This window comes from Sinohyriopsis cumingii, chromosome 9, assembly GCF_028554795.1.
Source record: "Sinohyriopsis cumingii isolate HCF-2022 chromosome 9, ASM2855479v2, whole genome shotgun sequence".
NCBI classification, from domain to species: Eukaryota; Metazoa; Mollusca; class Bivalvia; order Unionida; family Unionidae; genus Sinohyriopsis; species Sinohyriopsis cumingii.
Window position 1 is genome coordinate 110,845,399 of NC_142969.1, and position 27,774 is coordinate 110,873,172.

A 27,774-nucleotide genomic window follows, 5' to 3' on the forward strand; every position below is an offset into this window, starting at 1 on the left:
GGCTACTCTCTCTATGTCTCTAGTATTGGAATCATTTGTTCCTGTGGGTATTGCAAGCATTTGTTCCTGTGGGTACTCTGTCTATGTCTCTAGTATTGGAAGCATATGTCCCTGTGGGAACTCTTTCCATGTCTCTAGTATTGGAAGCATTTGTCCCTGTGGGTACTCTGTCTATGTCTCTAGTATTGGAAGCATATGTCCCTGTGGTTACTCTATGTCTCTAGTACTGGAAGCATTTGTCCAGGTGGTTACTATGTCTATGTCTCTAGTATTGGTAGCATGTATCCTTTTTGTACTATATATATGTATCTAGTATTGGAAGCATTTGTCACTGTGGGTACTCTTTCTATGTCTCTAGTATTGGAAGCATATGTCACTGTGGGTACTCTGTATATGTATCTAGAATTGGAAGCATATGTCATTGTGGGTACTCTGTCTATGTCTCTAGTATTAGATGCATATGTCACTGTGGGTACTCCGTCTATGTATCTAGTATTGGAAGCATATGTCACTGTGGGTACTCTTTCTATGTCTCTAGTATTGGAAGCATATGTCACTGTGTGTACTCTTTCTATGTCTCTAGTATTGGAAGCATATGTCATTGTGGGTACTCTGTCTATGTCTCTATTACTGGAAGCATTTGTCCATGTTGGGTACTCTGTGTCCCTAGTATTGGAAGCATTTGTCATGTTGACTTCTCTATGTCCCTATTACTGGAATCATTTGTCCATGTTGGGTATTCGGTGTCCCTAGTATTGGAATCATTTGTCCATGTTGGGTATTCGGTGTCCCTAGTATTGGAAGCATTTGTCATGTTGACTACTCTATGTTCCTATTACTGGAAGCGTTTGTACATGTTGGGTACTCTATGTCTCTATTACTGAAAGCATTTGTTCATGTTGGGTATTAGGTGTCCCTAGTATTGGAAGCATTTGTCATGTTGAATTCTCTATGTCCCTATTACTGGAATCATTTGTACATGTTGGGTACTCTGTGTCCCTATTACTGGAAGCATTTGTTCATGTTGGGTATTAGGTGTCCCTAGTATTGGAAGCATTTGTCATGTTGAATTCTCTATGTCCCTATTACTGGAATCATTTGTACATGTTGGGTACTCTGTGTCCCTATTACTGGAAGCATTTGTCATGTTGACTACCCTGTCTGTGTCCATAGTAGTGGAAGCAGATATTCATGTTGGATACTCTGTGTCCCTAGTATAGGAATCATTAGTCCATGTTGGCTACTCTATGTCCCATTTAATGGACACATTTGTCCTTGTTTTTTTTTACCCTGTGTCCCTAGTATTTATTGGAAGCATTTGTCCATGTTTTCTACTCTGTCTATGTCTCTAGTATTCGTAATGATTTTTATAGAAGTAAACCTTATTTTCAGTGTGAAACCTCAGACCGTGGTAATCTTGCCTTACTTCCACATTTGGGGATGACGTGTTTTCCTAGGTGATGTTTTAGTGAATTTTGAAGCATCTCAGCTTCTTTTGATTTTGTCAGCTTTTACAGATTTTCATTATATGTGTGCGAATGGATCCACTGTTGTTTAATTTTCTCTCTCATTCCTTGTTGTCATTTTTCTTTCATCTTGCAGGCTGACGTCAAAGCATTAATTATTCTCAGACGTTTATCTTTTAATAGTAGGACGAACAAAATTAAAATGTTCTTTAAGTCAAGTTACTCCATAATAAAACAAATAAGCAAATCCCCAGGGACAAGTAATATGGCTGCAAAAATGACACCAAATTAAGTAAAACTAATATGAACAGGTTAAATGTTGTCAGCTTAAAGTGTTAGGTATTCCCCCATATTATTTTTCATCCAATACTCTTAAAATCACTTGAAAGGAGAAGGATTAGCGCCGTCTTATTTTCCTATGAAATTTCATTCAAAGTTAATTAATATAGAACGTCAGCAGATGCCTATCCACGATAATCATTAAATTTCACTTTGATTTCCTAAATTTGACCAGTGCTGATATATGTAGACATGCAGTTTAACACTAGTCTGTCAGATCAGTCTTATAGCATTTCACAGTTAGAAAAGGAAATTGCATAAACATATATAAGGTTACCTTCCATCTGCTTTTTCACTAAATTAAGTTTCATAATCTAACATTTTCCCTAAAAAAATTATTTGCATCACTTGCCGCCAGAATATTGCAGAACTATCTGCATACTGAGTATTATCATAGATCAATCATATTTGCTTAATTATTCAGTTTCTTTTCTTTAATTAACAACCACCTAATGGTTAAAGCATCCGCCTCGGATAGGAGAGGTCGTGGGTTCGAACCACGGCCGAATCATACCAAATACTTATAAAAATGGTATTAACAGCTGCACCGCTAGACGTTCAGCATTAAGAGGTTAGTGTTATGACTGGTCGACCTGGTGTCAGGATAATGTGACTGGCTGGGACAGGGTGGGACATCATGCTACATGTCTGTGGCATTATGCCCCAGTGTTAGACATCACTATTAACTGTCACAATGCAGGCATTGTAGTGATATGACTGAGGAAAAAAATTGTTAAAACTATATTAAAAGTCAAAATCACACACACAGACACAGACACACACATACCTCTTTAAGTTACAGTATAGATATAAAAAAAATCCCATTACATCCGGGCCCTCTCATAAATGCTTAGCACGTTTAGTTTTACCCTTTGCAGACGAGACGTCTTCTCGTATACCGAATCAAATATGTGTACCTGTAGTTTTTAAAAGGGGTTATGTAACCTTACTCTGTAATGTAATTATAATGCAATTATATTAGAATAGATTTGTTTTAATGTACAACATAAAATATACATTTAAGCCCTAAATTAACGAGCGGTATCATACCAGGACGTGAGATTGTTCTATTATGTTTTCATTTTCCAATAATGGTGCGTGTGCTGTCTGCCGCTTCTGAACAGGTCTTACACTAAGTGCGGAGAAGTCTGTGTTATGCTGTAAGTATTGAACACGACATCCTAAATCAGATATTTAATTCATCACATGAAAGTCAGTTTGGGATCATTGCGTCAAATACTAATGAAAGTCAGTTTGGGATCATTGCGTCAAATACTAATGAAAGTCAGTTTGGGATCATTGCGTCAAATACTAATGAAAGTCAGTTTGGGATCATTGCGTCAAATACTAACAGGTGTTTTCACTAAGTTAAGCACCTGCCTATATAGGAAGATGGTTCCTTCATGCTTCTGTAAAATATTGTTCAGCTTTGAGAAATTCAAAGACGATGATCCGTTTCCAGTTTCCTGGAGATTTCCCTTATACACATCAAGTATTACCAAAACAAAACTAATTCAATAAGGTTCTGCTTTTCCGGTTTTCTCCGTACTTAAAATGTTGCATTGACCTATTCACGTACATATCTAATTACATAGTGATATTGTGTGAATTGTTTTTGTTGTTTTCAAGGCACTATTTCTCTTTTCTTCTGGAACAAAACCCACCAGATAATTTCCAAAAACATATTCTAAGCACACGTGGAAATAAATTGCTCACGAAAGAAATGTTGGTTTGTAGGCAGACATCTTTATGATGTATCATTTTTGTATTCCGTTCTCGAAAAGAGGAATGATTATGTTCGACAATTTCGGATTTGAAAAGATAATACTGTTTGGGTATGAATGGCAAAAATACATGCAAGTCTAACACATTTGGCAATTAACCAATGTTTGCAGTGATTAGTATAAATAAAGTCCACAGAATTGGTTTATTTTTGCAATTAGCCATACAGAATTAGCAGCGAAACTTTGAAATTTATTGGCAACATAATCTGTTACATTTATCGCAGTAATGAATCAAAGAATGAATACATTTGTACTATGAGTTGTACGGTCTTACATAGTTTACTATACTAGCAAAAAGAGGAGTGTACAGAGTCCGGGATAATCTGGTACATTACCAAGAAGACGAAGCTACATGGTTTGAGATAGTCATCATTTAGGACTATTTACTCTATCTCGTGCTGAAGCACGGAAGTACTAATTTGGGTCACGAGATTTGAATCGATATAGTGTGTGTCTGTCTGTGTGTGTGTCTATGTGTGTGTGTGTGTGTGTGTGTGTGTGTGTGTGTGTCTGAGTGATTAGGATTTTAACTAAGTTTTAACAATTTTTCAGTCATATCGCTACAATGCCTGCAATGTGGCAGTTTATAGTGATGTCTAGCACGGGGGCATCATGCTGCAGACATGTAGCATGATGTCCCACCCAGTCACATTTTCCTGACACTAGGCCGACCAGTCCTAATACTAACCTCTTAATGCTACTGAGCACTTAGCGAGGCCGATGTTAGTACCATTTTTGTATGTATTTGGTATGACTCGGCCGAGGAATCGATATAGTTTGACGCGGTGATGTTTGTTTTTGGCGTGTTTTGTTTTAACTTACTGGCACTGTTGTGCAGTAATGAAATGTTAAAGTAGTCAATTAAGTAATTGATTACTTGTAACATAAAATTGCAACTGTAATCAATTTCTGCAGAAAAGTAATCAGTAATTGAAATTGATTACAGATTCTATAAAACTTACGGAGAAATAATTATATTAACTTACAATGACTAAAATATTTATTAATACAACACTAAGGAAACAAATTTTAAATTTTTTCTTTTTAAACTTATCTTTCATATTTCCTGAAACTAATAAAAAGAAATCATATTCGAATAAGACAAATCATGATTGTGCTAAACCGTCGTGTCCATCTATCTTGTTTATGTAAATCAGCCATTACCAGACTGCATCAGGCTTTGGATTACTTTGGAGTTCTCTGCTTCAAATGCTTCAGCACCTTTGTTCTTTGTTAGCAAATGGAAAGTGGTGATTTGTGTTGTCAACCGACATTTTGTCTATTTTGTGTTTACACGTTTAGAAACGAACAATTCTATTAATGAGCAATATCAGAAGTTGTCAGTAACTCGTACAGGTAAATAATTACTGACTCGTACAATCATAGGTGGACTGCTCCCGTGACCTAGTGGTTAAAGCGTCCGCCTCAGATGCGAGAGGTCGTGGGTTCGATCCCCGGCAATATGTGAATATTTATTATGTTTGTATTTTAACACTGATTCTATCATTTATAAATACACATCTGAACCCTTATCCTTCGAAAGTGGCAAGTTGAATCATTAATAGGGATGCAAGCATACAATTAATGGGCGTAAAAATCACACCCACTGCTGCTACTACTACTACTATTATTACTACTACTGACCGCTCCGTGGCCTAGTGGTTAGAGCGTCCGCCTCGGATGCTGGAGGTCACGGGTTCGAACCCCGGCCGAGTCATACCAAAGGCTTACAAAACATGGTACTAACAGCTGCCTCGCTTGTCGCTCAACATTAAGAGGTCAGAGTCAGGACTGGTCGGCCTGGTGTCAGGATAATGTGACTGGGTGGGACATCATGCTACATGTCATCGGCATCATGCCCTAGTCATTATAAACTGTCACAGTGCAGACATCGTAGCGATATGGCTGAACAATTGTTAAAGCTACGTTAAAAATCAAAAGCACACACACACACACTCATAGGTGTAGTTACCAACTCGTACAATCGTACAAAAGTATTAATGACTGATGTCTTTACACGAAGTAGTGTATTTACGTGTAGATCAATGTCATTCAGTTAACCGTGATAGTTCACTGGCAGTTAACCGTGACTGTTCATGTCAGGTCATGGTGGATTGGGACGAGCATAATATATAAGAACTGTAAAAGCTAGTCAAATCAGTAACGTTTTCTTATTAATTGACTATATTATGAATGACACTATATTATGAATGGAATATCATTATTACTAATGGGATATTCGAAGTGTTTACCAACACCTTGAATGAAAGTCACGTGACTAAGTTTCGAGTTCATGCGCATATTATGTCATGATAAATCAGGGCGAGATGCCATATCCGAGTCATCCCCTTTAAAAGTCAGACGGAAAGTGTACTCATCGAATATTATATACTGATTGATTAAAATTAATACGTGTTATTGTTATTGATTTAACGCCATTTTTCGGCACTTAATATGCCGTACATGGAGGAAAGCATATATAGTGTACGAAGAACACTGGCAAAGCCCGGGAAGAACCGTTGAGCCACGAGAAGATACTGCAAAGCTTTCTCACTTGTCTATTCTGACCCAGCCCGAGATTCGAACCCACGCGGAGGATGTTTTCTTTGTCATTTAATTGAAATTAAGAAATATTTACCTCTGACAACCCTTCCACACAGAATGTTAAGTCATATTAATTCAGATTCAGTTTATTCTGTACCATGTGAGATGTGTACGATGTAATCTGTACGATGTGAGATGTGTACGATGTAATCTGTACGATGTGAGATGTGTACGATGTAATCTTTACGATGTGAGATGTGTACAATGTAATCTGTACGATGTGTACTATGTAATCTGTACGATGTGTATTCACACTTAATATGTCCCTGTTGCGCGTCTGCATATGTGCTTTTTGTTGTACTTAGATATTCTTTTCCAGTGGAGAAAACATCTCTAACCAGTGGAAATAGAAAGTGGTCATAATTTGGTTTATAATGTTATTCTCGCACTGTTATAAATTATTCGAAAGAATTCTGGACAACGCCATCATGACAACGTCATGGTTCTTGGGGCAATAATATGCCCAGGTAAATTCAGTTACTACATCAACGGTAGTATTAGGTCATTCAACAATATATATATACACACATATATATATATATACTAAATCATATACCGTTGAGGCGAAAGATAGTTTGCTAAACAAACGCCAGGTGGCGTTTATATATTAGCAAGTATGGGAACCATCAGATATTACGTTTTCTTAGTTGAAACATTCCGAAGTTTAATTTTTCAGGCAGCAACTTTTTGTTACCAACCTTGTACATATGTTTCCATCAAGTATCATAATAATTTTGAAATGGTTCTCATATACCTTGGTGCTTTGGTGTGTGACTCATTTTTCCACATTTTCCAGCTTCATCCTCCCTTCACCTTTTGACCAAAGTATTTCAAATTTGGACTTCGGTAGAAAAAACCACGAGGTGTTCCAATTGGTTATACAAAGTTCGTAGAAGATAAACGCCGTACCGATAATAAATATGCACTTGTCATACAAAAGTAGGTGAAAATAAACGATATCTAAGAGTAATGTTCACGATTCATGTACCCTGAACATAGGCATTCGTTTTGTATGATTGTTTTGGGTTAACAAAATAAGGACAGCTTTGTCGATGCAGATAGATTATTATGAATTCGCTATTCCCATTCTACTGCATTATCAATTTCTCCGAAATTCTCCTACGCAGGCTATCAGTCAAAATTTATACTGAAATATTGATGCAGCCGCCATATTGACTGTCATCTGTTCAGAATGTCGCCTGAAACGGCTTTGATGCTAACACATACTTGTTCCCGAGACATTATTATCCCGGTATTGCTTTCTTTCTGACTGGTATCTTTTGACGAGGCAGTTATCAGATGTGTATAGTTTTTAACAATCGGATCTGCCTTGGGATAACCTAACATGCCAGAATATATTACGCGGAATAATATAATACTCATAAATATAATCCAAGGCTTCCTTCTATTTATATTGAATTGCCTGTGTGTAAGCAATCACAGCGGATCTTTATTAAGTTGTTATTCTCTGTGTCGACATAATCAATGACAGGGTTACATTCACAACTTTTCATTCTCCTTTTATGTGTCTAGAAACTTTGACCGTGAACAGAAGTATTTCCCCAAACAATTTAAAAGTATTTTTGTCTTTGGCTGAAAACGAGATAATGTTAGAAGAATACCATTCTAAATAACGTGCAAATGATGTAAACAGGAATATGTGCAAATCCCATGCTTTCAACGTTGGTAAGTTTCTCTATTATTAATTTCCACTTTAACACCTTTCCATACAAATGACAAACCGAACACGAAGAAGCTGTCTGTTTGATGTTCCGATGTACATATTCTCGACAATGATTAATCAGTGGTACTGTTATTACTGATGTTATGAGAAATTAAGCCGACCGGTGATTATGTCAGCTGCTGACAATGACGAGCTGACACGTCAACATTCCCAAGATCAAGAGCAGAGATACATTACTTTTCATCCTAGGCTTCCCGTCACAATCAGAAACAGCTGACATGCCAGCCCGTTTATGGAATAAAATAAGCATCTTGAATCATCAACCATACGTCAAGCCCAGTGAGTAAATTAACTTCTAGTTGAATAATCGAGAGAATGTTTCCCGATATCATCTAGGCTCTCTGTTGATGCTGGTCGACGTGATGCGTTCTGCTGCAAACGATGAAAGTATATATATTACTGAGATAACCAACCACCTAAGGGGCCCCAAGTGGCCGAGTGGTCTAAAGCGCTCACCGTTACAGATCATTGCTATCTGACCTCTGCGTGTGTTCGAGTTTCGGCCAATGTGGGCACGCGAGGAAGCGTGCCAGTAGCTTCTTGTGGGTCGGTCGTTATTTCTGCGGTTTTCCCGGGTTCTTCCTCCATCATCTATACTGGCCGCCGTGTATAGCCTATCTTGTGCTGAAAAATGGCCTTAAACCCTACAACAAAAAGAACAAGAAGAACAACCAACAACAAGAACAACGAGCAACAAGAACAACCAACCACTTAGACTTTAATGGACGCAAGATTTCTTTGAGCACAAAAGCTGAGAAACTGTTAGTAGCAAATATTCAGGCTTCTATATGTTCCGACGAAAAGCAAGTTCATGCTCTTCCTCGGCTAGCCATTAAAACACATGTGCATCTAGAACAACGGAAAAGGTGTAACCTGAAGAAGACTACCTGCCTATCTAAAAACGGATCTATTATTCAATAAAAATGCAATCGAATTTTGATGCCCGCGGTCCGATTGAAAGTGCTATTTTGTGTTTCATAGGGCGCCATCTGTTGTGGTTCATTATGTTTCAATTCATCATCATTATCATCAGCAGCATCATCACAAAATCTGTTTCGGTGTTTCTACCTTGTAATACTGACTGGGTATTCATGAATATATTTGACTTGTCGGTTGACACGAACGATAATTAAACAGTGTAATGGAAACAGAAAGATAACAAAACGAACAAAGTATTGTTGGAATTGCTTCAGTGTTCCTGCACATTTGCTCTTCAAGTCATAAAAAACAATGTACCAGCTAAGAGGTTTGCGGAGTGCTCAATTTAGATACATATCTGTCTGATAATCATTGAACCCTATACCCGCAAGGGGCAAAGTTTACCGACATTGAAACAAACGCCGCATTATTACATCCAGACAAATCTCAAGACTAAATGTTTCAAAAATAGACCAATGATGTTGTTATCTGGTACCAATTTCCAATTTCTGATAAAAATGTCCTAATCTGCTGTATAAGGTATAAATTTTATGTAAGGAAACCTTTTATTTCTTGAAATTGTCGAATATTAAACTATATCTAAAGTAAATCACCTGAGTTTATATATCTTTGCACAACATCAGCTTTGAGAAAGATACATTGAAACACAAAAGTTACTGCCAAAAATAGATTTGGCGTACAATCGCATAACAGTCATCGGGTGGGGGTTAAATGGCTGTAACCAAGACCAGTAACCAAAATCACTAATCGTTATATGAGACTACTGCACGAATGACCATCTACTAAGTTGTTCCTGGAAGTCTGTCACAATTTTGTATGGTCAGTTTTATATGAGTGGTGAATGAATGCCGATTCCACTCTTGAATATGACTGACGTCTTGACCTAAATGGATCTTCGTTTGAGAACAATTCCTCAAAATAACAGATAAGTGCAATTGGCCCTTGATCATAGTGCTAACTCTGACATTAAAGTGTCTTTGCAACGTCAAATTATTTAAGCTTTTTCACACTCCTGCAAGTTGCATTCAAATAATATGACGAGCCTTTTTCAAAGACTTACCCTTTTTTCCCTTCCAGACATAATCGAACAGCGCTGAAGGAGATAACACGGGATTCAGTTATTGTGAGCAAATGACAAGTGACAGCGAAATATTGGTAAGTAACAGGTTTTTATTTACGTCTGAGGCGTTTTCTTGATAATAAGCTATGTTTCGCACTAGTTTAATTGAAGTCAAGAACGTTAAGTTTCTCTACTCAGCGACAGAACCCCTCCGAAGCTCCTACATTCTAAGAATTTCCAGTCTATAATTGTAGCCATCCATTTGTAAAGAAAACTTAATCTCGGAAACATTCTGGTCATATTTAGCTCATTTTGAGCTCCGCCTCCCCAACTTATTCAATTACTCTAAATGAAGATGCAGCCGCTTTGACGTGGATGACAAATTGGAACAATAACAATTAACACATCCAAGCGTTTGGAACTCTTTCTGTTTGAAACTTACGATGAAGTTGGACATATTCCCAACGAATTCTGATGCCTTCACTTAGCCTGTGGAATTTATTTTCATCCACAGAAAAAGGACTAAAATATAATCAGTTTGATGTTCGTATGTACGTCTCAAAACTAAATATGCATATTATTGAAAGAAATAACTAATCCTGTTCTGAAATTTCCTTACAATATTCTTCTCTTTATCGAGTGACGATAACAGCTACTGATTTGGAAAGACATTATTTCTTTCTGCTTAATCGTGACAATATCCAGCTCAGAAATACAAGAAATTACTTGTATATTGTATATTTTCTAAAAGCATGTGAATCATGAGGAACCAAAAACACCTCATCCCGCAAAAAATAATTTTGAAATTTATTTTAGAATCACTTGTTATATATATATATATATATATATATATATATATATATATATATATATATATATATATATATATATATATATATATATATATATATATATATATATATATATATATATATAGATATAGATATAGATAGATATATATATATATATATATATATATATATATATAGATATAGATATAGATAGATATATATATATATATAGATATAGATATATATATATATATATATATATATATATATATATATATATATATATATATATATATATATGTATATATGTATATATCTCTATATCTATATATATATCTATATATATATATATATATATATATATATATATATATATATATATATATATATATATATATATATATATATATATATATATATATATATATACCATAAATTTAACAGTAGTATTTCCTTTTGATGCACTCATAAAAATTAAGTTCCTGATCTGAATGAATGGCCTATCGTTGCGTTTCAGAAAAGCATGATCCCCATATAACCTTTGCAATGTTTGAAGGATTGTTTTCTTCTTCTAATTATTCCAAGCAGCTAAATACTCCCATGAAATTGTAACACATATATTTTATTTCTATATAATGTCTACTATCGTTTTGACTTGATCCACAAATGCCCGCTGTATAATCTGTATCAATTATTTTCGGTGGTCAATCTTTTATTTCTACCTAATCGATATAGACTCTCTTCCGCTCGTTTTGTATTTTTGAACATATTTGTCCTAACAAACCATATGATTTTTACACCATGAGGTGACGTAAATAATGGCGTTGTTTAAAAGTGTTCTTGTTTTATTTTGCTACATATGTTAGGATATCCTGGTCTTGACTTGCATATTTGGCAACAGGTGTTGCGATTGAGATAAATCAATCAGTTGAAAACCCAGTCAGCTGTTATCAGCAAAATGAAACCGATTGGGCGTGAGCTGTTATCATTTGGAATAATGTCTCTGTTATATAGACCGTACATTCCATGATCACGTAATGCTATCCAACACGTTGCCTTTGTATATCTGCCCACTGTTCGATCATTACATGACATCAGATATCGCAGGATAGTTCTCCAATCGAAATTAATTTAGTTCTTGTTGTTGTTTTTTCTGTCATAAATGCTGAGTTTATGATATTCCAAACATTCTTCAATGCACTTCCTAGAAACACAATCACAAAGTGACGCAAAACTGGGATGTAACAAGTCATGTCTGGTAAAAACGGTACTTATTTTTTATTTCTTACCCTCCTGTGAATTATAGCGTAGAATGAAGGTTCATGTTGGATATTATTTGTCTGGTTTATTGAAATTCTATTTTATTCTATGACCGTACCATAACAATGTAATTTTGCTTTTAATGGCATGTTTTAATCGCCGCGCGATATTTATGAAGTAGTTTTGTATTGAGTCTTTGTGATTGCGGTGTAGATTTACAAGTTCTGTAAATTCAGATATTACTGTGTGTTGTTACCTTAAAAAAAAGTCAAATAGAAGTGGAAATTGTTAAGAGTAGCCAGTAAATTAATAATAATAATAATAATAATAATAATAATAATAATAATAATAAGAAGAAGAAGAAGAAGGAGAAGATGATGAACAAGAAGAAGAAGAAGAAGATGAAGAAGAAGAAGAAAAACAAGAAGAAGAAGAAGATGAAGAAGAAAATAAAAACATTTACATAATTAAGATTTCGAACTTTTAGTAATGTATATATTGTGGGATCGGATTCCATATCCAGCGATAATGCTGAATTTACAATATTTACCAAATCATTTTAATATCAACATGTGAAATGGCTACCACCGCATACCAGGTTACAGGCAGCTGCTCATTTTGTATTGTTTGCTATTTGTCATTATATATGTACTCTTTTACTGTCTTCGTCTATATTATTGTGGACATCATATAATGGCTGTTCTGTTAGAATGTTTCTTGATCTACTGTTTTTTCGGGTAAAGAGAACTATTTGATTTTTCTCTAAGTTGTAATGCCCCACTGCTACAACAGCCATTGTTGTCGAACTTGCCGCCACTTCGTGATACTAGCCAGTCTATCCGTGTATGCAGCCCGTATTGACCCCCGTTAGTTGCATCAAATAATCTATCTTCAGCGTTTCATACTTCATCGTACACAAGACTAACTGGCATTGGACTATAGTCATATTCACTTACATGTAAACAGCAGCGAGAAAAGAAACATTGTTTCAAAGCAAGTCTGCGTTGAACAAGAAGAAACTATCCAGTTATCTCCCTTTCCTCTACAGGGATTTGAAAGCCTAACCATCATTTTCACTAATTTAACTTGAAAGCCTTTTCATTCGTCAAGTTTTAGTCTGAGAAACCAATGCGCATCGCATTATTCAACCCCCAGACAGCTGGACCACCGGAAAAAGCGAACGTAAATTGTCAACTTTATCAATGGTCAGGATATTGACATCTTTGTCATAAAATAAGCATGGCTAAACCCATCAGGTGATGAATCAAACCGCGTGGATCTAATACTCCTGTTTAACCTTTCGAATCAATCCCGTGGAGGTATAGGTGCTGTCATCGCAAATAAACTCCATACTTTAAGATCGTGACTATTATCCATCCTTTAATTTCGGCCAGATATCGCATGAGTTGGTCCAAGACACCTCTCAAACGAAAGGTCAGTCTATCTTTTTTGCCTGTATCGCCCTCCTCCTAGTCGAAAATAGGATGACTCAATCTTGTTTTTTGGAGCAGTTTCCTGGAACATGAAAATTCGATATGTTGCAACCCGTTTGTTCTTGGAGATTTCAACTTTCGCAGTGCCTGTACTGGAAATCCATACTTATCAATATTCCATTCACGTTTGCAACCTATGTCATTTAGCCAAAAAATGAAAAATGAAAAATGATCAGATATTCGTCTGGATTCTTCATAGACCTAATAATACGCGTTTCATTTGTGTTCCACGCACTTGCATCTCATCAGTTCTGCGTCGTATGCCATCTTAACAGATTAGTCCCAAATCCTACATCTTTGTTTTTACGAGAAACATACATATGATAAATAGAACCAATCTAACGCACGGTATCAAAGTAAACCTAACAAAACTTTGTTACATGACACAATTGAACAACTTGGAATGTGCATGTCTTCATTGCATCTGAAATATTCCTCAGAAACCAAGTGCAGTGGATTCGTCCAGAAATATTCTCCACGGTATAGCAGTGTTAGGAGTCAGCTTAGCGTTGATGAAAGAGAACTCTGTAAGGCTGAGAGACTTGGGCTCGAATCCGGTTTTACTGTTCATAAACAAATATACGACTCCGCAGAGTAAAATGTTATATAGTTCCTGCAGCGAAATCAATCAACTTCGGTACCAAGAATACTTAAAGTTCCAGCTGCAAAGAGTTCTTCATGGTCAAAATCCCAACTATAGAAGAATGCTGATCGATAAAGTCATGAACAACACTGTGTCCAATAATGTTTACCATCTACTGTATGGGGCTTTCCTCCTTTATCAGTGGATAACATCTGTAGCTAGATCTTCGCTATTTACCACCATACTTGTCTGACTGACCTATGAAAAAGAGTGCATGTGTTTGTTATTATTTGATATTGATTAAAAGCATATATAATTGTGAAAGCAATTTTTAGATTCAATGAGCAGGAGAGATGATTCGTCAGAATGCGCGTCTGTTCCCTACGATTTGAGGCAGGTGACACACTTAAATACATTTACCTATCGGATGGTTACCCTAAGCACTTACAAGATAATATCTGGTAATTAAATATTTTGGGTCGAGATCAACGGCATTATGCAAACATTTATCACACATACAAATTTGGTCTGTTTATAGTTTGCAAATATCCATATACGTGTAAGGATGAATCCACTATAACCAAAATGTCCTCAACCTTCAGAAATCCACGCATATTCAGTATAAGTCGCACAAATGAATTAAGCTTTATATTCCATTATTTGTGCATGTATTCGTGCGATTTGGTGGGGTTCTCTCTCAATGCAAAATACGTTATCAAACGGATAAGTCTAGAGGGCGGAGTCTTCAGACTAGGTATCCTTGACCATAAAGAAGTTTGCTTGATGATAATAATATTCTTGCATTCTGTCACCTTGTCGTGTCCTGCAGAAGGTATGGAGATGTGATCAAAAGGTCCCATTCGTGAACAATTCGACGAGCTAGCTCGACAGAGGTTAGTTACATGTAGATCCATCCCATTGAATCTTGGGTAAATGGCAATACTAAAGGTGTAGATTGTGGCAACACGTATGGAATACTGTATTCTTATAAACCTCGTTATTGTCTCTTTAATGACAATGACCAATGAGAAATTCTGCATTACACTCAAGTCACAATACGCAAGATATGAAGTAAAATAATAATATCTCACTTTGCATACGTGTACATAAGCCATGAACGATATCTCACTTTGTATGCGTGTACATACGCCATGGACAATATCTTACTTTGCATACGTGTACATAAGCCATGGACAATATCTCACTTTGCATGCGTGTACATACGCCATGGACAATATCCCACGTTGCATGTGTGTACATACGCCATGGACAAAATCGCACTTTGCATGCGTGTACATATGCCATGGACAATATCTCCCTTTGCATGCGTGTACATACGCCATGGACAATATCTCACTTTGCATGCGTCTACATGAGCCCTTGACGATATACATTTTTCACATGTATTTCAATGTAGCTAAATGTTTTAGCAATTTTGCATCATTTCGATATATATATATATATATATATATATATATATATATATATATATATATATATATATATATATATATATATATATATATATATTTGGAATACAGGTTACAAATTATTATATATGGAATACAAATGACTCTCAAGTTAACTGTTTACTTTACAATGATGACCCTATGGTACTTTTCGTTTCCTTAAAATATTAAAAAGCAATAAACACATCGAGTAAAGGTGATTTGAAATTAACCTAATTTTTATAAATTGATATCAATCTTTTTAGACAAATTTCTTAAACCTCCAGGTTTCTGAGAACAATAATTCTTTAATTATTTGGTATGTTTGGTCTAGTATAGAAGTGTTTGCTAGTAGTTGCATTCCTTGTCTTCTGAACGTTGAGTCAGTGGCAGAGATCTCTAACGGTGTAGAAACTGTGGCAACACGTTTGGAATACTGTATTTCTACTAATCTCATATTCCTCGTTAATGTCTCTTAAATAACCAGATCAACATTCCGTCTCCCGTGACTTGAAATGTTACTAACAACACAGATGTAAACTAAGTCAACGCCATTGTGCCGTTTCAAGGAAATTTCCACAATTCTGTCTGTTGTGAGAATTCAGTCAGTGATGGTCATTCAGTAATCCCGAAATATCGTGTTATTTCTCTTTAATCCAGATAACATGATTATATTTGGCCCCATACTTACCAATGTTATTTTGCATAATGTTTTCGCGTCAGAGTTACTTCATATCTTATTTCGATTATACTCGGAATCCGACAGGTCTAACTCATTCTTTCTTGTATCAGATTAACTAATTGGTGAATCTCTAAGTCATTGATTCATATCTCCATGTGAGTCCTATCGAGATAAATTTAAGACTAATATGTATTTGTAGTCGCTTCATATGCGCACGTAATATACTATCTCTCTCATTAGTCGATTAACAGTCCTTTTAATGCAAGATGCACTGGATCTGCAAAGGATCGCGTGTGTCAGGGATCGATGAAGATAAATTACAAATCTAACAACAAACAGTGCATAAATAGTTTTTAATTGGCCTAGAAGCTTTCGACTCACCAGGTCTTTGTCGAAAGTAATTACACCAAACTGGTTTGAGCTGCGATGATAAAATTTTTGATCATCGAAGTTCAAGCCAATTAGGCGCGACAAATAACATCTTCAGACAGTATATCCATTAGACATAGTCACGTAAACATTTATAAATGCAAAACCTTGTTTTGTATTTATTGACATCTTGTTTGTCTTTGTTTTGTAATTGTCTTCGACGGAGACTCGCGAGTCTTTGGAACCATAACCAAAATTTCTAGTGATAATGATATATTTCCACTACAAAAGAAATTGATAGAAGATCAAAACGGCATAAAACGTTCGGTAAGTAAATTTGTAAGCACACGTTAAAAAGTAGAAAAATGTGTTCTTCGCTAACGGTATTTGAAGTTATATATCAGGTTTGGAATAAAACATGAAGGATATATAGAACAGTTTAATATAAAAAAGCCATTGCCAAAATTATTCATGGTACTGAACACGTATTTCAGGCAAAGCGCAAACCTATGACTTGCAAAATGATTTTTTGAATTTATTTTAGTTTTAATTTGTATTATGTTAATGAAAACACCTTTCTTAAGAAACATAGCAGGTTTACGACAGAGGGTCGATGTTAAATTATTTACCGGTGAAACGAAATATTTTAAACATTAAGTAGATATTTAATTTGCAGGAAGAACACTTGCAGATAAATGAACAAAATAAAGTTAATCAAATGAATGTATGGAAGCTTTACAGTGCTAGAATTACGATGCTTATATATGACTTCTACTACAACATGGCAAGGAACCGGTATGGTGCCAAAATGAAACTGAATTTCACAAATACAGAATATATGTACATACGCGTTCAAACAGAAAATTTCTAAACAGAGAATTTCTTCAATATTGTGAAACATAATCAAGGAAAACATCAGTAAATATCATTATCGAGCATGAATGGTGCTGGATTGTTCACAGATGCGAGGAACCATTTATCAATACAATACTTATATGGCATTATAAGTACTATATGTGATTTGAAAAGAAGTGTCATGGAGGATAAGAGATTCAAGGGTAAGGGTTGTTTAGATAAATACAAAACTAGGCAATTCTATTACGTTTTATGTAACCAAACAATAAATCACCAAGAAAATAATTTAGTTGGGGAGTAGCATCACGAGTTACACGATATCACAATTAACAAGGTTGCTCCTTCACCATATAACCCTTTTTGCCCTTCTTGAAATTCGTAGCATGAATACTCTGTGTAATGGTTACTATTCTGGTTGAAATTAAGATTGTGTTATGGACCTAAAATTAAGATTATATTAATCGACCTAAAATTAAGATTGTGTTAATCGACCTAAAATTAAGATTGTGTTAATCGACCTAAAATCAAGATTATGTTAATGGACCTAAAATTAAGATTGTATTAATGGACCTAAAATTAAGACTGTATTAATGGACCTAAAATTAAGATTGTATTAATGGATCTAAAATTAGGATTATATTAATGGACCTAAAATTAAGATTATACTAATGGACCTAAAATTAAGATTGTGTTAATCGACCTAAATTAAGATTGTATTAATCGACCTAAACTTAAGATTATATTAATGGATCTAAAAATAAGTTTGTATTAATCGACCTAAAATTAAGATTGTGTTAATTGACCTAAAATTAAAATTATATTAATGGACCTAAAATTAAGATTGTATTAATGGACTTAAAATTAAGATTGTATTAATGGACCTAAAATTAAGATTATATTAATGGACCTAAAATTAAGAATGTGTTAAAGGACCTAAAATTAAGATTATATTAATGGACCTAAAATTAAGATTATATTAATGGACCTAAAATTATGATTGTATTAAAGGACCTAAAATTAAGATTATATTAATGGACCTAAAATTAAGATTATATTAATGGACCTAAAATTAAGAGTGTATTAAAGGACCTAAAATTAAGATTATATTAATGGACCTAAAATTAAGATTGTATTAATGGACCTAAAATTAAGATTATATTAATGGACCTAAAATTAAGATTGTGTTAATGGACCTAAAATTAAGAAATGTAATGGAGACAAATCGATGGCTAAAGTCTGCAAAAAAATTGCAGGAATTAAAAAATTGCAGGAATTGTGCGATAAAGTATGTAATCAGAAAAATTTAAACCGGATTAAACAAAATGAAAAAGAATGTTACCAGAAAAACAAAGAAGGGATTAAACAATACTACGAAAACAAATAAGACTGGATAAAACATAATGATGATAACAACAAAGACCGGGTTAAGCAACAAACAAGAAATTATTTGAGAGTTTTGTGGAAGAGCGAGACACATTGTAAAGTAGTTCATTAATTCCCTAATATGATTGGTAATGCAGTTAATCACAAACATAAATCGGGTATTATTCTTGAGTTATTACGTGTATTTTACAGTCAGTTTGTAACTAAGTTGGATAATTCTTACAAAGTACAAGTATAAGGAATCAATACAAATATCACGTTAATCATCTGATATGTCACACCCTGGTCAGGAAAAGATCTTTTAGCTAGAGAAATTTACGTCTTATTTGTGCCAAAGAAAAACAATCAAACGTTAATAAAATGCTATCAAATATAGAAGTAGATCTGCATTACAGCTTAGTTGCTGAATTTAAAGAGTTGGCGGCTTGTAATCAAAAGGATACTCGAAACGCGTCAGTAACTTTGTATGTTCATTCAGTTTAAATTTGTGCAGATTTGTTCCTTTCATTTTATCATGTTTTACGTGATTTTAATCTTTATATAGTCCGCCCCGCCCCCTCCATGTATCTCTACTATTAGGTATAACGCTAAACTTAATGTCTTCACGGAAGTCACGAACAACTGCATTATAGTTTTTTTGTACTATCACCCCATATGTATGTATGTGAATGCTAGCTTTGTTAAAAGTTTTCCTTTCCGTGAACATCATTCATATTTGCACATTCTTTTATAAGAAACGATATATTGGTTTCTTGGTTTAGACTAATAAGTTATTCCAACCATGTATCTAATTTGTCATCAGGATCTATTTAGAATAACAGTGCCATCTTGACGGGGTTATTGTCTGTTGTAAGTTTTATTCAAGGAAATATTTCGTTGCTTCTTGAAATTGCGGATCATATTAATATCTTTGTGAAGAAAGAATGTCTCGTAATCCTTTTTAGATATTCATTTAGTATATTATCAGTTGAACTCGCTTTACTATATAATAGGTTGTCAGTCGTTTTTAACATTTCATGAGCTGTAATTGGGTCATTTAGACAAGAGTTATGGACAACATCCGCCGCTTGCACCGTTTCTGGGATTACTCGGTCGTCGTCATCCGTGTCCGTTTCTTTAAAATTGTCAAATTATTCTTGCAATACGATATTTTAAGCGTGTCTTTTCTTTGCAACATTTTTTATTAGCTTATTCCAGTATCCATTTAGCACTTTTGATTGTAAAGTGCTTATATTCATATGCAGTTATATTTAGAACGAGAGTAATGATTTTCATATTGCCAAACCATGCCTGAAAGTCAGTTTTAAATACATTTGCCGAAATTTCAACTTCATGTCTTTTATAAGAAAATGGCACGTCTTTAGAGATAATCAAAATATTACTGACAACATTGATGATTCTATCTTCATCGCCTTCTGTTATATTATTATTTTGATATGCTCATGCAATTCACTATTGATCATTTATCTTCGCCAAGAAAATATATTTTTTTCCAAATCCCACAACCTTCTAGTTCTATTTTCTGTCATAGAATCATCAAGTACATGTAACTGACTACTTCAGATCTGGTTTTTGAAGTACAGTGATTGCCTAATGATTGTAATCAAGCTCTTTTACATTGCAGCATTTGAAGCCATTTAAAGTCGTTAGTTAGGCTCTTGTCACCGGATGAGCATTTTCCAGTTCCCTAAAATACTAGTTGCATTCGATTGCGTTCTATACGACCTGCTAAATTCGCAATACGGTTATTGTCCACGTTAAAGTCTTTTTATGGATTGGTTTCATTTTTCATGTATTTTCTGTTTATTTCTCAGTGAATTTTAAACTGAAATCACTAGGGCCTTTTTAAGAGTTATGTGTTATTTATTTAAAATGAAATGGCTGTTCTACAGATATATGCAACTCGCATACCATTCAGATGTATTACTTTTCCAGCCTCACCCCCAATAACTGTTTATAGTTCAGTGTGGTTATATTACCTTTTTGAAAAGTTGTTTATATAGACTATTAACAACCAATGAGATGAATTTACCGTGAATCTAATTTAAATAGGTACGAACTGTAACAGAGGATATTAGTAGTAATACTCTCGCTATTATTTAGTTTAGGCTTAAAATATCCCCACACTCCGATTAGGTTAAGGTGTGCAGCGTTTTCTATTAAAATCAGAATATTTCTGTGATGTTGTTGGCTATACCCATTGTATTATTATTACTCGGTGTTACTAAAAATTTGGAATTATATTGTGGATTTCATTATCTGTATTTTCTTCTTTGTCATTTCTTAGGTCATTTGTTTAGGCTGGAATAAATAGTAACACAAGAAAGAGTGAAAACAACAAGCTTTTAAAAACAATACAATAATTTGTTTCCCTGGAAAAAGTCTGTAAAAATGAAAAGAAATATGAATTACGGTTTTATAAAATCAAATCCAAAACTGATCCAAAAATAATCCGTGAATATATTTTAGTATTCCTAACAACAAAACGTACCGATTTCACGTTCGAATCCCGACGAAGAATCCAACATGGAATACGATGATGTATGCTGCAGTCTGTAGTGTTTAAGTCTACAGTTCCTTGTAGAAACAAGAATTAACACTCTGGTTTCTGATAGCTGAATACATTTTTATAAAAAAAAACTGTCCTTGTTCCACAATATTACATAAGTACATTTATTTTCTAGAACAATAACAGAATTTATCCTTTTGAATCCAAGTAATTTGAAATAACTCCAAACCAAGTAATTTGATCAAACTTCAAACAGCATAACATACAACTAACAGTATAACACCCCAACTTCTACTGAGATTAATTCTCCAGAATATGGGTTATATGGGCTGTCTAAAACGTAAACAAGGGTCACGTGATTATCTTCTAAATATTTATATAAACAAATACTTGTTACAGATCACGTTTACCCAGTGTGACCCTGACCAAAAACAATAATTTTTGCTCTAAGAAATACAAAATGAAAAAGATTGTTTATATCCTAAAGACAAGGTCCAATGACTACCTTGGAAACAACCAATCATTTTAAAATAAAATAGAACTTGTTTACGAAGGTTGCTACAAATTCTGAAACAGAATTAGGATTTAGATCAACACCTGGTGTTTATAAACTAACAGTCAAGGTTGAACTATTTTCTAAAAAAAAGTATCATCTCTAGTGAATAAATTTACATCACAAAATATCATGCAATGAAAAATAAAAATAAAATAAAACTGACAAAAAATTAAAATGAAATAAATATATATTAAATCAGATATAATTGAATCAGATATACATAACACATTATTGGCGGTCATTCTTTGTTTTTTTTATGTCAACTTACATAGAATCCGTCAGGTTTGATAATATTTTGTTCTTATTATTTGTGTCCTAACTACATAATGGGATTTCGTTGATCATTTAAAATATTGCAATGATTAATTCCATAATTTATTGTGGGAAAGGAAATGTTTAATTTATAATCTCTGTTAGCAGCTATTTGTGGAGATATTGTCAGACAGTTCTTTCACTACAATGTAAATAGACTTTGCCAGCTACGTAAGGGGCGTTGGAACACTTAACAGGCTTCTCCGTTTCGCATCGGCAGGTTTCCATTTATAAAACGGAAATGCTTCCAATTGCGTGCCATATTGCGGTCGGATTGCCGACATGCTTTTCCAACCATTGTTGCATTCTGTACCTGTAACATTTAAATCATCGTGAATTATTACATAATCCGTTTTGCTTACTCGCCGTGTCATAAATATTATTCAACTTAATTATAGTAGAGGCTAAAATCGTATTTTTTTTTAATTATAAACTTTATTGAAATACTAATTTTCCTTTTTCTTTTAGGAACGTTTGCAACAGCAAACCCTTGTGAAGTTGCATTAAACCGTATAAAGCTGAAGATATGCAAATTCTCTGTAGACCTAATGACACTCTTAAACTTACATCCTCAATACTAATTCCAGCGGAAACACTTGCCATATCACCATACCAACTTACACAGTTAAAAACATAAACAAAACTTACATGCTTTTTTAATACTTTTTTCTGACAACTCTGAAATATTCTAGCTCATTAACTAAATCCTTCTTAACTTCATTTATTTTATAAGCCCAAGATTAATTCCATGTTCGTTAAATAACTTTTCAGTCAGTTAACGTATTAATATGTTTCATCGTTTTGTTTGTTTTGTATCCCCTGTCACATAATGTTTCATCGTTTTGTTTGGTTGTATCCACCGTCACATAATGTTTCATCGTTTTCTTTGGTTGTATACCCTGTCACATTATCTAGTCCATCGTGCACTAACTCACTGAAACAGGAATAACTTTTTTATTAATTCATATATGTCAAGTTTAGTTGGAGAATCTATCTGAACATTTAAGATCCGTTTAAACGCTTGCTGCAAGAGCTGAACTAAATATTTTGCTAAATAGTGTTAATTTGTTAATAATATGAGTTTCGCTTGCCAAATATTATTCTAAATTTTGAGTATCATCGTACTAAGTCACAACATTTATAGGAATCTTGTTCTGCAGTCTGGTTCCGCTGTCATCTAAGCAAGTTCCGCCGGTTCTTTTTACGTGGTGTTTAATTGTTTTATTGTTCCTTAGTTTGTTTGTTTTTATATGTAACAACAATATATGTAGCAGCATCTACAATAGCTATCAGGTAATAAATTTCGAGTTATACGTCTACTGAGTGAACAGTTTTGGACTCGTCTTTTATCTGTAGTAAGTACTTGATATTATTGATAATTTTAAAACTAATTTGCTTCGGCTTTTTTTAAAATTTCTGTGAATATCCAAGTTGTTTTGCGAGTTCAAATCTACGAGGATATTGTATCTTTCGTGATTTTACCTTCTCTGGTGATTCAGGAACTTTAGAAATTCTATAGTGTTACTCTAACCATCTGTTTATTTTGAAATGAAATTACAGTTTTCCTAAATATTTATTCATGTTCTTCAGACAATCTTTCTAGTAGTATGTGCATCAACGTAGAAATACCTTAAATCAATAATAGTAAGGTTCTGTTTAGTTACTGAGATAAATATGTCTTTAAAACATCCATTGTAACCATGGAAACATCATTACTGTGAATTACGTCATGGATTACATCTGCCTGCCCTTTTTAAATCCGTCTTTAAACGGTGTCAAGCTAGAATTTAATGCTGACTTTGGTAATCCAAACCTAAAAGATAAAAGTCAGAATAGTGTCCCGAAATTTACTCCTCAAAGATATCATTCATTGAATCATTTCATCTGACAATGACATTGATATTTTAGCTCATCTAGCAAAGACAAAAATGATATGTTTTCTTGATTTCTACTGAATCCATTTTAACCAGAGGGCCTTTTAAAGTTAAGTGTCTACGGGTTCTTTCCTTGTGTGTTCCATGTATTTTATTAATTTTTAATTCAGCTCATTTTTCATCCTTCATCATATTAGTCTGTTTTCGGAGAAACCTGATTCCTTCTCAAGTTGATCGTAATCAATTTTAGTAGTGGTTATTGACAAAAGCTGATGGAATCGAATTTGAAATCTGGATTATAATAAAGGCGAAATAGATAACTATGATAAATATGTTGCTGCTGAAAATGAGGATAATTTATCAAATAAGGAATTTTAAATTCCTTTGCAAAAGACTCACGCTGGAGCAAGTTTTTGAATTCGTTAGGATGGAAAGGAGGACGAGCATATTGTATACAAAATAAAACTAACTTGTAAACAAAACTGATTAGCCAGTAAATAATATAAAAAGATAAGCGATATTATTTGGTGATGCTGAAAATGATTTGACGTCATCTTTAAATGATGTAAGACAAATACGTAACGGTTTAAATAAAGGGTGTATTGATATAAATATTGAAATTTGAAAAACGAAAATAGATGTTTACTACAGACGAAAATATTGATAGATCGCTTATTAATTTAGAAGTCATTGAGTTAGGGGTGAGCTACGATATGCATATATTCAAATATGTTATCAATGGAAGAAAACCTCGACTAGAATAATAACTTTATGAAGAAAATGAAGCAAGATATGGCAAAGAAAACGAACCAACTAGATCAATTACATGAGGTATTTCAATCTAAATCAATTAAATGAGCAAAAATAACTGGTCATTTAACAAGATTAGAAATAAACTATTTAAAAAAATATTCACAACACTGAGCTAGAAGTTAAAGAAACATTAATATTCGGTGAAAAGGTAGAATGACTATTAAGAATATGTTGCGTAACATTTGTTACTATTCTTAGAGTCATTGATGCTATAGCTGCATCTCTTCGTGAAAACATACGAAATTTTATAAAATGTTTATTTTTACCAGACTAATTAAGAACTTACTAGTTAAATCTATTTATTACCCTAGATTGTCATTTCAGAAAGTACGTTACACCAACCCCTGCAACCATATACATAATTATAACGCTTGCTTATCTGTTTCATGACTTATATGTTGCACATAAAGTCATATATTAGTTGCAGGTACTGATGTTGGTATTCTGGGTTATTTGGTTGATATTGTATGCGCGTCAACTTGATTCGCATTAACGTTATTATCTGCAATTTGAAGAATTCTTAAAGACTTTGCATCAGCTGTTGAAATTCCATGTTTTGTGTCGTTGTTGTCTAAGGCACCGTATATTCCTAATCCAAGTGACTCTGATGATTTTAGTAAATGATTATTATGTAAAAAGAAAATCATGACCATATCGCTTGGCAACAAAAAAATAAGTCATCACGAACGACATAGCATAGTCAAATCTTTTAAATCTGATATCTTGTTGTGATGTTTCCATTACACTCATTACCTTGTTCAACTAATATTGATATTTCAAAAACGTTTTAACAAAGTCGTGATCATTAGAAACAGCCTGTGTAATAGTTATTATATTTTGTACTTCAGCACGTTAAATACACATAGCATAGGATCTAATACTGTCATTTAGGTGCGCTATTCTTTTAGCTATGTTAGTCAGTAATTATATTTTAGACAGAAAAAAGCCATAAACAAAGAAACAAGCACTAAAAATAAAAGATATAAACTGAGACATAACCACAACTAGCACATACTCTGTGTTCGCCACAATATTGTTATTTTTAGATAAGACGCATACCGTATATAATATTTTAAATTAACCTTCACTGCCATTGATACAGCTGCTTCATGAAAACATTGGACATTTAGTTGTATTTTCTCTACTTGCCAATCCCGGATTGCGTACCTAATATAGGACACTTAGTTGTATTTTCTCTACTTGCCAATCCCGGATTGCGTACCTAATATATGACACTTAGTTGTATTTTCTCTACTTGCCAATCCCGGATTGCGTACCTAATATATCACACTTAGTTGTATTTTCTCTACTTGCCAATCCCGGATTGCGTACCTAATATAGGACACTTAGTTGTATTTTCTCTACTTGTCAATCCCGGATTGCGTACCTAATATATGACACTTAGTTGTATTTTCTCTACTTGCCAATCCCGGATTGCGTACCTAATATAGGACATTTAGTTGTATTTTCTCTACTTGCCAATCCCGGATTGCGTACCTAATATAGGACATTTAGTTGTATTTTCTCTACTTGCCAATCCCGGATTGCGTACCTAATATAGGACACTTAGTTGTATTTTCTCTACTTGTCAATCCCGGATTGCGTACCTAATATAGGACACTTAGTTGTATTTTCTCTACTTGCCAATCCCGGATTGCGTACCTAATATATGACACTTAGTTGTATTTTCTCTACTTGCCAATCCCGGATTGCGTACCTAATATATGACACTTAGTTGTATTTTCTCTACTTGCCAATCCCGGATTGCGTACCTAATATAGGACACTTAGTTGTATTTTCTCTACTTGTCAATCCCGGATTGCGTACCTAATATAGGACATTTAGTTGTATTTTCTCTACTTGCCAATCCCGGATTGCGTACCTAATATAGGACACTTAGTTGTATTTTCTCTACTTGTCAATCCCGGATTGCGTACCTAATATAGGACATTTAGTTGTATTTTCTCTACTTGCCAATCCCGGATTACGCACCTAATATATGACACTTAGTTGTATTTTCTCTACTTGCCAATCCCGGATTGCGTACCTAATATAGGACATTTAGTTGTATTTTCTCTACTTGCCAATCCCGGATTGCGTACCTAATATAGGACATTTAGTTGTATTTTCTCTACTTGTCAATCCCGGATTGCGTACCTAATATATGACACTTAGTTGTATTTTCTCTACTTACCAATCCCGGATTGCGTACCTAACTTAAGCATTGTTATCCACTAAACTCGATAAAATTGTGCAATGCCCGGAAGCAGACATTATGTTTGTGTCAGTAAGTGATCCTTGGATATCTGATATTCGTCCAGGACTGAGTTTGTTTGCTGATCCATTGCATTTTCATGATAAATCAACACACAGTTTCGCTTGTAATGGAGGTTGTCATGGAATCGTCATTTAAGCCTCGGACGAAATATTTACTATCGAATTATTTTGAAGAAAACAAAAGATAATTAATTTGACACCAATAGTATTTGTTATATCCAGAAACAAGGATTGGTACTGGGTAATGGGGATGGGTCTGATAAATCTATTGAATACGACCTTAATTTTATATTATGAACTGCCAGGTTAGGTTTGGTTAGCAATTTTAATTTATTTTTGTATGTGAAATTTCAAATGGAATTCGCGTTAATCATATATATATATATATATATATATATATATATATATATATATATATATATATATATATATATATATAGAGAGAGAGAGAGAGAGAGAGAGAGAGAGAGAGAGAGAGAGAGAGACAGACAGACAGACAGACAGACAGAGAGAGAGAGATATGTTGAACGGTTACTGTGGTGCGGTGTTGCATATACCCCTCCTTCATATTCATGTATTTGATCAGTGCTAAAATTAATTGGAGTCTTGATGGTTGAAGAAATGTAATCCATT

General features: G+C 34.1%; 1 protein-coding gene across 4 annotated transcripts in view; it reads left to right on the top strand.

The window, feature by feature from the left end:
• LOC149792469 (soluble guanylate cyclase 88E-like) overlaps positions 1-27,774 on the top strand; it is a 501,393-nt gene that overhangs the window by 385,629 nt on the left and 87,990 nt on the right. For all 4 annotated transcript variants that reach the window (XM_089971051.1, XM_089971054.1, XM_089971052.1 and 1 more), the window contains one exon: positions 9,954-10,031. The gene's annotated coding sequence lies outside the window, so the exon portion shown is untranslated. The remainder of the gene's footprint in view (positions 1-9,953; positions 10,032-27,774) is intronic.